Source organism: Ursus arctos, unplaced genomic scaffold (assembly GCF_023065955.2).
Source record: "Ursus arctos isolate Adak ecotype North America unplaced genomic scaffold, UrsArc2.0 scaffold_4, whole genome shotgun sequence".
NCBI classification, from domain to species: domain Eukaryota; kingdom Metazoa; phylum Chordata; class Mammalia; order Carnivora; family Ursidae; genus Ursus; species Ursus arctos.
Window position 1 is genome coordinate 68,515,839 of NW_026623056.1, and position 6,499 is coordinate 68,522,337.

Sequence of the window (6,499 nt, forward strand, 5' to 3'; positions counted from 1 at the left end):
AAGAGTGGAATTGCTGAGTCATCTGAGGAACAGCCAAACTGATTTTCACAGTAGCACAGGCATTAACTCTTACTCAAGAAAATAATTTTAGAAAGTAGGATAATGCTTCTCCACACTCCAAAGTGGGACATCCCTGCTCAGTTTGGTTGAGTACCTAAGTCGAGTCCCTGAAGAGAAGAGATGGTAGGTGTGTAATACAGACAAGCAGTCATTGGGAATGACTCTGCACTTACGACATTTTCTTATCTGTTTTCTTTATTAAAGCATTTGTAGGCTGACCTCGTTAGCAAAATATTGCTTAAAGCCTTGTTTCCATGGAGAAATGCAGTCTGAGTTAAAATCAGAGTTCTAGAAAAATGCACGTTTCTGGTCTCACGTAGTCCCTGGGGCCACTCGACCAGGACGGCTCATGTTCCTGTCTCACCAGGCAGCTTCAGGGGGCTCTAGCAATCTGGATTTGTAAGGCTGACTAGGTAGATGGAATCCTTCTTCCTTTTCTTCACAATCTAACAGGCTCTGGCTACCCACCAAACATATATGTGGAAGTTTATAGACAGACATCTAGTCCTGGAGGGATTTCTACTTCTTTTCTCCCCTTCTTGCATGGGATCACAGACCCTGCATATGTCAGAGATATTCATCAGGCAAGGGTTCAACAATCAGGGAGCATCCTGATTCCAATCCCTTAACTTGAGGATATTCTAGTGGGGAAATCAACCAAGTATAGAAGGGACAGTAATGTCTTCAACTGAAGCAACAATAGCTAACTGGCCTTGAGAGATCACGAAGTGGTGATCCAAGAATTCAAGGCCAAGGATTAGGGGTACAGTGAAATCATAAATAAAATAAGTGGTCTTGAGTTTGTAAAATTCAAAAATAGGTTGTGAGGTGAAATGCAAAGTAGCCCAGGGTATATGGATTAAGACAGAGGCTCTAAATCTTAGGGTGCCTGTGGGAGGTGTCCCTCTCAGATGGTTTCCCCAAAATCCCTGTTCCCTGGTTTATTTATTTTTTTTAAAGATTTATTTTATTTATTTGACAGAGGGAGAGACAGCCAGCGAGAGAGGGAACACAAGCAGGAGGAGTGGGAGAGGAAGAAGCAGGCTCCCAGCAGAAGAGCCTGACGTGGGGCTCGATCCCATAATACCAGGATCACGCCCTGAGCCAAAGGCAGACGCTTAAGGACTGAGCCCCCCAGGCACTCCAATGTCCCCTGGTTTATATGCCTGTGCAATTCCTCCTCATGAAGTACAGACAGAATCTGTGATAATGAGGAGACATCAATCTTATGATTAGGTTACATTACATGACAAAGGTGAAGGGATTTTATAGATATAATCAAGGTCCTTAATCAGTTGGCTTTGAGTTGATTAAAAGGGAAATTATCCTGGGTGGGCCTGACCTAATCAAGCGAACCCTTAAGGCTGGCCTTCAAGCAGGAAGTTGCCATGTTGTGGGAAGGCCTATGAAAGGAGCCCCCTGGCCTGTGGAAAGCATCCTCTAGGAGCTGAGAGTAATCCCCAGCCAACAGCTTGCCAGAAAATGGAGACCTGGGTTATACAGCTGAGAGAAGATGAATTCTGCCAACAATGAGAGAAAACTTGGAAGTCAATTTCCCTAGTTGAGCTCCCAGATAAGGGTGCAGCCAGCCAAGACCTTAATTTCACCCATGTGAGACGCTGAGCAGGGAACCCAACTAAAACATGCCAGATTCCGACCCCCTCGGGAACCGGAAGATAATAAACAAACATTGCGGGATGCTATGTTTGTGGCAATTTGTAATGCAGCAGTAGAAAACGAATACACTGCCAAAGTCCACAACATATGGTGCGTGCACCCTTTGTGCCCTAGGAGAGCCTAGCGGCTTTGAAACACTGGGCAGGACCTGCCACATATTCCTGCTGGTCTGTTTGCCTCTGGTGCACTTATCCTTGACTTAGGCTTCATGTCTAACTAGCTCATTGTCTACGTATCTTGTATGCACACCTTCTATAATTAAATGTAATAAATGTTTTCTATTCCTATCTTGACGATGATGCAATGATCTATACAAAGGATTTGCATGTTAATTTGTTTTGTCCTCTAAGGTAGAGTTCTAACCCCCAAAGCCTTGCAAATGCTTTTCTGCTTTGAATCCCAAGTTGCACTTATAAACAAATAAGAAGCAGAAGAAATTAGAGACCGGCTACGGCGAGATTTAAAGTTCCTAGGGGGGTGGTAAACCTAACAGAAAACCCACAGTTTGTCTGCGTAATCACACAGACTGTTTAGATGTGGGTGTTATTGTTTAGTTAGCCCAGAATTATATGGAAGCCTTAAGCAATTTTATTTTGGTGATTTCGGAGTACAGAGTGGTATATATCTGTGTCATCTGATTGCAGCCAGAATCAAAATACACTGCAAGAGAGACTCACAACCCTCTATTTCATTGCAGTGCCAACGCCAAAGCTCCCCCATATCATCCAAAGACAGATGGACAACAAACGTCCTTCTGTTATTGCTACACAGCTCAAACTGAATGGGATTTATCAGGATTTTACATCTAATCCCTCTTCTTAAGGGACTCTGGCTGTTAGCTTTGGCAGGCAAGAGAAGGGCAACCAGATGCTTGAAGGCTGGGGGGCAGAGTTCTTAAGTTAAAAAAGTTTTTTAGTGACTTTCGTTTTCTTGTACTTGCAGGTGCCAATCTAAGCAAGAGCACTTCCGATCAATATCGGAGGGTTTGAATTATGACTTAATCTCAATAGCCAAGCCCTCCCCCTCCAGATAAACCCCAAATGTGCCAACTAAATCTTCAGTAACAGGCATATCTGTGCTTTTTACCCTAGAGAATAAAGCAAGTATGAGAATTTCTGAATAATAGTGCTAAAAAATGTATTCATGAAGTGGAATGTTTTTATTTTAAAATTTCCATAAAATGCATTCTCTCCTGGCACGGAACATCCGGCTTATGAACGCACTTGCAAAGCCTCCAGCTGTTTCTCTTCATTTTCCCCCCATCAATTCCAACTAGCATCTTAAAAAGACACAATAGGATTTTCCCAAATAATCACCAACACATGATGAAATTACTTCTCCAGATCTGAACAATGCAGCAAAGAATTTGTAGGGGATTAGTATCTCATTTTCTAATAGTGCCCTATTCAGATGTAGCTATAACCACCCTACAGTTAGAGCAATAATTTTTTGTTGCCACACTTTAGGGGGTATCCAGTTATCTTAACAACTGTCATGAAATTATAAAAGAAAAATTAGTTTAAATATGCTCTCATAAAAAAAAAAGACTAAAATGTATTGTTATCCTTAGTAGTTGGAATGGGAGGAGTCCTAAAATCAGAAATAGAAAATAAGACATCATAATTGCAAAGGGTCTGACTGTTCTAGACTAAGGCAATGACTCCTAAACATGACTGTTCGTAAAAATTGCTTGGAAAGAGGTTTAAATGCATATTCCCAGGTCCACACCATACCTTCCAAATCAGAATTTCTGAGGTAAAACTGAGGATCGGCATTTGTAAAGCAATCCCCAGGTATTTCCAATGTAGCTAGACTATAAACCAGAGTTTGGGAACACAAAAATTAGGAGCTGTATCAGTACATCTCATTGATTTGATAGAGTGTTAGTTGCAGTGTAATCTTGATAATAAGCTATTCTCACTACTTAAAATTAACAAGCAAGACTTCTGGTCTGAATCTTTGCATTTAACTTCTCATTCTCCCAAATTCCCAATAGGATGACCAGAGGAATTTGAAAATCCTGGAAAATTTGTATCAGCTCTGAATATCAGAAAAGGAAATCAAACTATTGGGGGAAAAGTCAAGGCATTTCTGCAGAATATATTGCAAGCAAGACTGGATTGGGAGACGTCCCAGTCAATGAGCAGCCTCAGGACTCAGCAGCCTCCCCCTCTGGAGCCCCCTCCCTTCCGATGCTCAGTTCCTGCTCGCCACCCTCACCCCTTCCCCTGCTGCTGCCTTCCAGCATGTGCCCTATCCAGAACCTCTACTCTTGCACCCCTTTGCTGATGCGAGTAAGGGTGATGATCTCCTTCCTGCTGGCACTGAGGATTATGTCCATGTAAGAATTCAGTAGAGAAATAGCAGGAAGACCCTTACTACCATCGAAGGGATCGCTGATGATTACAATAAAAAGAAACTAGTGAAGGCGTTTAAGAAGAAATTTGCCTGCAATGGTCCTGTAATTGAGCACCCAGAATATGGAGAAGTAAGTCCGCTACGGGCTGACCAGTGCAGCAATATTATGCCAGTTCCTGGTAGAGACTGGACTGGCTAAGGAGGACCAGCTGAAAGTTCATGGGTTTTAAGTGTTTGGGGTTCACTGAAACTAAAGTGAGGATTTCCTTGCAGTGAGTAGAATTTTCCTTCTGTCCCTTGTCACAAGTTATAAAACCTCACAGCTTATATAATGCATCTGTTTGGGGTCTGCTTCTAGCTTGGACTAGTGTAACTCCTTTGTGCAATAACTGAAAAGAGAAAAGAAAAGAAAACCAAGACTGGATTGGGATAATGGCTGGCCAGCTCACAAATCACAAACCAACCCTAAGCACAGAGTGGCACAGGGCCCGGAGTAAAAATGGGCATTAGGACAGTGGTGGTTTTGGGAAGGAGGTTGCAAATCTAGAGCTAACAAGGATGAGATTACCCTGCATAGTTGGCTCCCATCTCACCCTTGAACTAGAGAAGAGGGGCAGGGCCACAGCTGGCCTCTAAAGAGACAGGCTGTGCCAGTTAGCGAACAGAGACATTATCCCAGCAAACAAAGGGGGAACAGACTCTCTTTGGCATAGGGGCAAAACTCCCTGATGGGTGGCTGGCCCTGGCTTTCATTCACACCCTACGCTGCACAGGGAATTGCCTGTCCTTTGTCAATATAAAACTGCAGTAGAGCTAACCCTACCTTCTTTCCTTTCTCCTTCCTTCCTTCCTTCCTTCCTTCCTTCCTTCCTTCCTTCCTTCCTTCCTTTCTTCCTTCCTATTTTTCTTCCTTTTTCTCTCTCTTCCCTGCCCTTCCTCCCTCTCTCTTCTCCTTGTTTCCACTTTCTTCTTGATTTAGACCAACACAGTCTTTGAAAGAAATCACACAAATCTCCAAATATGGACAAGCCTATAATCTCCTCCACCTTCTTACTTATCTGTCACTCCCTCATTCCTTATCCTACCCAGGCATGCATATTCCTAAGAATAAACAAGGAGAAAATTATAATATAAAGATTAAGTAGTTTAAAAGAAGGCAATCATACCCAGTAGGCAGAAAAAAATATGCCCTTTTAAAATGGCTTTATTAGTGAAAGTTAGGAAAAACTATAGAAAATCTCTAATGTGTATTTTCTAAAAGATTCAAGAAGACATTTTATCTACTTAGTAAAAAGCATGGGTTACAAATAAAGGTATAACGTGGGAGCAGGAAAAGTTGCTTTAAGACGAAAAGTATGACCATTAAGTTTTCTCATGCCGTGGAATTCGTGAACACAAGACGAGATTCTGTAGACTATGAATCAAGGGATGAGGAACATAAGCTAGAGAAATTCTTCCAGAACTTCTAGGAAAACTAGAAAATGTTGCCAGAAAAGTTTAAGCCTTTAGAAGACAGATCCAGGAAAGCTAAAATAAGGTTTATGAGAAGTCTAAAAGGAAAGAATTGAACAGACGGAGCAGCAAATGTAAAAAAACGAAGACAAAGAATGGGCAAGGGTGGCCAAAAGGTGCAAACCTCCGGTTGTAAAATAAATAAGTCATCGAGATGAAATGTGCAGCAGGGTGACTATAGTTACTAATACCGTATTGTTTATTTGTAAGTTAAGAGTAGATCTTACAAGGTCTCATCACAAGAAAACAAACTTGTAACCATGTGTGGTGACGGATGTTAAAAAGGATTAGTGTGGTGATCATTCTAAGCTGTATGTGTGTATCAAATCACGATGTTGTCCACTGGAAACTAATATAATGTTATTGGTCCAAAAATGTAGATAAGAAGAAGAAAAAAAATAGAAAATAAAATGCATCTATGCTGAAGAAAGTCATGTGACTCCAAAGAGAATGGGCGTATTCATTAAAACAGACTTAAATTTGATACAGCTCGATGAAATATTTAAATTTCGAGGCTAAAGAAAAAATTTTACAAGCATCAACACAGTGGGGCGAAGATAAATGATTTGCTAAAGAAAAAGGTAAACTTTCAAGTTGGCACCAAACTTTTCCTGTAATACTAAATGGCCGAAGATCATGGAACAAGGTCTTCAGAGTTTAAGAAACCCATTCTCTTATCCAAGCGTCCCATATTCAATCAAGTTGATGCATGGAGAAGAGAAAAGAAAAGAAGAAGCGTAATACCTGTGCAGATTGCCAGAGAAATTACAAAAAGGAAGTAACAGCTGATGGAGCTGAAAGTCAAGATCAGAAACCTAAGAAGGGAGGGGCGCCTGGGTGGCTCAGTCAGTTAAGCATCCAACTTTTGATCTCAGCTCAGGTCTTGATCTCA

General features: G+C 41.5%; 1 pseudogene; it reads left to right on the forward strand.

The window, feature by feature from the left end:
* Nucleotides 1-3,983: 3,983 nt before the first annotated feature.
* Nucleotides 3,984-4,325, forward strand: LOC123001125 (eukaryotic translation initiation factor 1-like; annotated as a pseudogene).
* The last annotated feature ends 2,174 nt before the right edge of the window (nt 4,326-6,499 follow it).